The sequence below is a fragment of the Macrobrachium nipponense genome, chromosome 15, assembly GCF_015104395.2.
Source record: "Macrobrachium nipponense isolate FS-2020 chromosome 15, ASM1510439v2, whole genome shotgun sequence".
In the NCBI taxonomy this organism is placed as follows: domain Eukaryota; kingdom Metazoa; phylum Arthropoda; class Malacostraca; order Decapoda; family Palaemonidae; genus Macrobrachium; species Macrobrachium nipponense.
Window position 1 is genome coordinate 24,762,404 of NC_087208.1, and position 6,573 is coordinate 24,768,976.

General features: G+C 41.1%; 2 protein-coding genes across 4 annotated transcripts in view; both read right to left on the bottom strand.

The window, feature by feature from the left end:
• The window catches only part of LOC135227039 (tyrosine-protein kinase hopscotch-like), a 185,140-nt gene that overhangs the window by 133,563 nt on the left and 45,004 nt on the right, over nucleotides 1–6,573 (bottom strand). The window lies entirely within an intron of this gene.
• The window catches only part of LOC135226912 (tyrosine-protein kinase hopscotch-like), a 32,555-nt gene that overhangs the window by 21,100 nt on the left and 4,882 nt on the right, over nucleotides 1–6,573 (bottom strand). The gene's annotated exons all lie outside the window — the stretch shown is intronic.

Below are 6,573 nucleotides of genomic sequence, written 5' to 3' on the forward strand. Positions count from 1 at the left end.
TTTTTAGCAATACGGTATAAAAATTATTAGACTACTGGTTAAGCTAGGGTATTATCTACAACATCATCTTCAGATAATCTACTTTTCTTTTTCTTTCCACTAAAATAAAGTAATAAGGTTTTCAAAATTTTACCATTAAAGTAACACCCCGAACTTATGTGAGTTTGAGCACTAAATATGACCCTAATCATTGCTCCCTAAGCATTAAGCTAACTTTTAAATGAAATTAAAGCTACTGTAATTTCATTTAAAAGTTAGCTTAATACATTATCCTAAAAAAGAAATGGTTGATAAAAATATAGGTGTGTGTGAAGATTACATACAAAATATTTCTCTCTTCTTTCCCCCTTCTGACCGATCAATTTTTAGAAATCTTCTCAAACTCATTTTTAAGAAATTCTTTATTCCGTCTCTTTCTCTGGTTCAAAATCCTTTTCAAGAACAAACGGTACTTTTACTAATACAACTCTTAGTTATTTATGTGTCTATGTTTGAGAATGGCACATTTACAGTAAAATTAGATAGATTTCATATTATCTACTGTCAACTGAGAGAGAGAGAGAGAGAGAGAGAGAGAGAGAGAGAGAGAGAGAGAGAGAGAGAGAGAGAGAGAGAGAGAGAGAGAGAGAGAGAGAGAGAGAGAGATAATTGGGAATAAGTGATAGTCTTCATTGACAATTACCACTCATAGTTATGTAGAGGTGATATGCTCAGCTCAATTGACTCGGCTTGACCAGACAGATCTGCCAAGCCGAATGCTCGACTCTAATGAACGAACTCTCTGCTCTTGGTCGGCGCAGTTCCTTGCCATGACATAGCAACCTCCCTTCCCCTGTTGCAGCGAGTTTTCACAGGGTATTCATCTTTCATCTTTGTCATCTGAAGCCTCCCTAACCTGTCCTAAGATAAGGAAGGTATTCTCTGCCATTTAAGAAGTCGTGCCTCGAGACTTCTAAGGGTCTGCATCCTTTCCCTGGGGAGGAAGTAATTGACTGTCTCTTCAGCTCACCTGCTCCTTTTGGAGCGGGAACCTGGGCGCTATCTACAAAATATAGTGTCTCCGGAGCCCCAGGTTCATTCTCCTGTCTCTGGTTCTGAGGTTGCTGCTCATGGAACTGGGGCTGTGTCAGGTATATTCGTATATGGGTCTCTCCGAGTGTACAACCCCCAAGGGGTTCGTACATCCACAGTCAGTGATAGGTAGTCTTCTCTCCATCATGATAGTGGCGCAGGACGAGAGAAGGGACCAAGCTGCGTTAGTGGCTTAGACGCACCTGTGACAACCAGGTGCCAAGATTGATATCGCTGTTCCTGTTCATGAGGTTCAACCACGGAGAAGATAGATGCGTAGCAAGACATGGCAAGTTCTTGCCAGCTTTTATTGCATTTAACTCCGGTCAACTTTTGCTTCCGTTCGCGTGAACGAAACGGTTGTTGGAAATGAATGCTTCGTTAACAGAGTAAGAACATCACAAATTCAAAGAGCTGGCAAGAACAGTCAATCGTTCTCTCTTTTTTCCTCTACTTCCTGGTTATACTGGAATGAACAAGGAAATAAGAGGAATTCTATGAAGTCTACTCCTCAGAGTTTGAACCCAAGAGACGGTTTTTGATTCAATCTTATGATCTTATCGAACATATGTGAATCTGTTCAGGATGGATAGCACAGAGAGGTTTGAACGCCTCTCCAGTGCTACCGTTTTGGAAAAAACCAGTTCAGCTTGAACTAGTTGTCTTCGGTAACCTGTTATCACCGTAGAAGTCTCCCTTCAGGACAACTTCACCTTCCCTCTCTTTATTAGAGAATGAAGGAGGTCTGTTTCCTGTCCATATTCTTGTCTCTCGAATGAAGAAGAATTAGGCTGGAGTGCGATTTACAGGAACCTACAAATATAATAGTATATCTCTCTCGCGACATGCTTCTGTTATCAGTTGCATCATCCAAGTAGTACGCGCATATCTGTAAGTTAATTCTTCTGGTATGTGACTGAGACAAATAGTACATTTCCTTGATTAACCTGGAACTCAGGACGGCCTTTTGGGCCTCCCAAGAGTTACCGGTTTTGATTTTGAGATAACTAGTGGTATTGTTTCCCAACAACACCAGAACATTTGCATTATCACCAAACAGAAGGATTTTCTTCCCTCCCATTTCGGTAAAAATGCAGATGCTCGAGTGTATCTTTTTTGCGTTCGATGGTTCAAGCCGAACGAATTCCATCATGGGATGCACTACCAGGCAACTCAGTATAACAAGTCGAGCGAGTGGTATATGGCTCTTCCTCAGTACTGCTCACTTTCTGAGATTCTTTTCTGTTTGGTATTTTTTCTCCTCTGTTGATGAGAATCTATCTGCCCAGCAATCACAGACTGAGGTCTCTTGATTGGTTCGGAATTCTTGCATAATGCCCATCTCTCATGCACCACATTTGCCACTGCGAGAATTTTTAGAAAGAGGTATATCTCATTAGACTCGTTTTCATCTTTCTGTTTACCCCATGGTATAACAGAAGTCTGTAGCCTAGTCTTCTGTTCCATCACACCTGCCCCATTGGCCGCTGCGATGACGCAGAATCATTTTCTTCAGACAATTTGAGTTTTGTCTTCTAATAGAACATTTCCTAATTCATATGGTGTTCAGTTATTCTTTGTTCACCCCGAATTCTAAATGAATAACGGAAGACTTTGACTGTTCCCCACCCAACTAGCTCTGCTTCCAAAGTACTAAATAGAAACTTCCTCCCTGATCCAACCCACAAAAAGCAGTTCTTCAGGCAGTAAAATCCCTGTGTTTTCATTACTGAAAGACTCTCCGCCTTCATTGCAAGCTCTGACTTTCTCACCGAGCAGCAATGAAATAGCGGAATAACTTTTTCAGCCCTCTGTAAAACAACGGGGATTAAAGCCGTCTTCACTGGTTGGTGTCATCGACAGGATTTTTTCTATGATCAGAATCATGAGAGTTTACTTCTTGATTCAACTGTGAAGACATAGGTCCACATTCACCTTAGTCATTCACTAGTAATATAGTATTGTATCTCCTTGGTTGAGATTCAACTACTGATGAGCAACTTGTGTCTTGCCATCACAGGGACCTCGGTCCTCTAGAAGGCCCTTGGCTCTTGCTAATGTGCACATGCAATCGCCAGAACTCATCTTCTCGTCTCTCAACATTGTTGGCAAACAAGACAGACGATTTGTATGGTTGTTCTCAGCATAACCCTTCAAAAGGCGGGTGTCACGTTGTGACTACGTCTCGGATGCACGGCAGCACAATCAGTCGGCATCTGTTGACGAGTACGAGTCCTTCGTGATCTTCTGCGCTGTGGACTTTGTATTGGTTGATCCAGATCAGTCATTACTTTGTCCTATTGGTGTGTTGCTGTAACTATGAAGGATCAACACCCTTCATTGAGTGTCGATGCCTTTATCCACTGCAGACTGCCAATGCTGAAGTGTTTAATGACACGTTTTTCTCTGAGTCTTCTGAGATCGTGAGAGACTTCTCTGCAGTTGGATACTTCCTCCAGTGGCTGGGTACATTTCATCACTCCAAAGAATATGTCGGACCGGAAGTTAGATAAGGTCTAATTGCAACCATATTCATGTTTCTTCCTTCGGGTTTGCCCACAGGTCCTTGGAACCTCTTTTCCTTGGACCAACGGTGGATGCTCACAAGTTGTGTTTGCTTACATGGCTCCTTCAAGAGGACAAGTTGCATCTCGCCTATGGTGTGCAGTTCTAGAGGGTAAGAAGGATGCGAGTCCAGGTTAAGGATAGGACTCGAACTTACACTGGCTGGTCGGGCAATTGATGCGGTAAGCTTGAACATTGAGTTTCCTTTCTATTTTTCTTATCAGAATCATAGAAGCAATCCTGCTCCTCCCTCTAGCAAGGGGAGGAAGGAGACTGGCAATAATGCAAATCCTTCCCAGAACTTTGCATTAATGCCTTCGACTCTAAATATTTTTCTCAGCCCTTTTTCGGATGAGTTACGATTCCTCACTCATTTCGAAAAAGCCCAGAAGTCTGACTCGTGATCATGCAGCTCCTATACTCCGATCAAGTTGTCAGAGGCAGGGTATTCCTCCTTGCTCTCATGACTAAGAGGAATAGCCCAGGTGTGCAGAACTCCTGTCAGATCTACTTAGCGGCTCATTCACATTCCTCCCACCCACCATCAGTGTCTTCTTTATGTTAAAGGACCGAGGGTTTGTATGCCCACCTCAAGCCACCTCAATCTGAACCTGGGCCAAAAAGGCAAAGTGGAGTATTTACATCCGGGCCGTCGGGCCCTACCACCTACCATACAGTAGTTACTGCCTAACCACCTTGTTCAAGAATTTAATAGCTGTATTCCAGCCTAGACTGAAAGTAATTCCTCATGTAAAGGACATCAGGTTTGTATAGTTTGGAAAAATACAATTTACTTTCAAAAATTGTGATTTTGACACAGGGAAAACATGTGCCGGGAGTATTCAAAGGAGTTACTCTTATGATCCCACTGGAGCTACAAAGACAGTCAGTGAAGTCACTTACCTGACTATTTTGGGATACAATGCAGGATAACTGCTCCATCCTAGCAGTGTACAGTATCACAGTATAGAAGGGCCCTTCATTTTCCACTAGGGGAAGTATAATGCCAGGACATAACATACAACCTACAGACACCCAGTGCATTCAAACCTCTCTAGTCACATAGCAGTAATATTTGTGTGGAACATTGTCTCTGCTAACCATGCCATAAACTTAAAGATGTCTCGAAAGAGATCATTCAAAAGAAAGCCAGCGAGATGCCCACCATCTGGACATCATTTGATTTAGGGAAGATGTGTGGTCCATCTTTGTAAATAAGGGCAGTAAGATAATCCACAGCCCATGCAGGGAGAGCAGCTTCAACAGTGGATTTAGAAATCTTTCATTTGGGGCCCACTTCGGATTATCATATAGTATAATACATGTAACATGTACACATATACGGTACATATGTATCAATATTTATATATGCATGTACACATATACACACAATAGTACGTAGTTGTTGTTGTTGTTATTGCTTTTGTTGTTGTACTACTAATAATGATTTATTGAAATAAAACTATGTTCTGTTATTCATATCATGGGGGTAGGCACGTGACCAAGTCTCCCCCCATTAAATCCGCCACTGAGCAGCTTGTCATTGGTAAGATGTAAGAAACCATGTGGGATGTTAGCTGGGAATGGGGTTGCTAACCGAGGGCCGCCTGTACAGGCAGTACCCGGCTTACAACGTTCTGAGGTTACAACGTTTTTCAATTATATTTATAAGAAATTATTTCCAATTTATGACATGTTCCAGGGTTTCGTCGCTTACAACGCTCATCTGGCACAAGAAATGTGACTCCAAAAATGCAAAATAATCAATATTTGAAGGATTTTTGGATGAAAAATGCAATAACAATGCAGTTTACAAAGTTTTTAATGCACCCAAAGCATTAAAAGTAAGGTTTTCTATGGATTTTTAATAATGTTCCGGCTTACGACGATTTTCGGCTTACAAGAATGGAACCCCCATCGTCACCCGGGGACTGCCTGTATATACATATTCATTCAAAATAACAAATTAAAGATCCCACCATGGAAATTGTAATTAACGGCTAGTCAGCAAGAGCTTACAAACATACGTCTTCATCGGAAGACGGCTGAAAGCAAAGTGTAGTGTTTACATCCGGGCAGGCGGCCTACCTGCCTACCAGACAGTAGCTGCTGCCTAACCACCTTGTTCAAAAATTTAACGGCTTTATTCCAGCCTACGCTGAAAGTAATTCTTTATGTAAAGGACCGAGGGTTTGTATAGTGTGTAGGAACAAAAATTTTTTTTAGTAATCACTGTAGTGAAGTATACAAATGATTCATCTGATATTTACAATGGAATAAGACAAATGTTAAGCCATTATTGGCAGACTCGGCTAATGGTGAACCAGTTTTATGGCACTTGTCTAGCGCCATAAAATCGGCAATTTATGGCACCATAACATGCCTAACAGAGGCACTATTAACCGAAACTTAGCGCTGAATTTCGGATAACCTGAGACTGCCTGTATAGTAAATTTTCAGTGGCCAACTTTTTTTTTTAACTAACAATAAACAATGGGACATTTTGACCAAACATTTATACCTACAGGAATGCTAGACCAATGAATGTTTACTGTATACTACATTCCACAATTTCCACTGTAGTACTCATATTAATATCATATTCATAACTTTTCTTAGTTTATTTGACTAAAATTCTAATTCAGCAGTAGTTTAATGAGAATACACAAGTCACACTTCACAGAACTTGCCCACTGGATTTGTTCTTCAATGAGAATTGAAAATTATGGCAAGGTAAAGGATAAGAAAACTAGCTGGGAAGAGACCTAAGATACAGATGAAAGTAATAGGCATACAGCAATAAAGCTGAGGCAGAAGGCTGCTGCAAAGAACCTTCTATACAATCTACAGTGCACTACATAAAGCAAACTGTAAACATCAAGCACCAATGAGAATTTTTCTAGGGACTACCTTTAAGGATGTGTAACAAAATCTTTA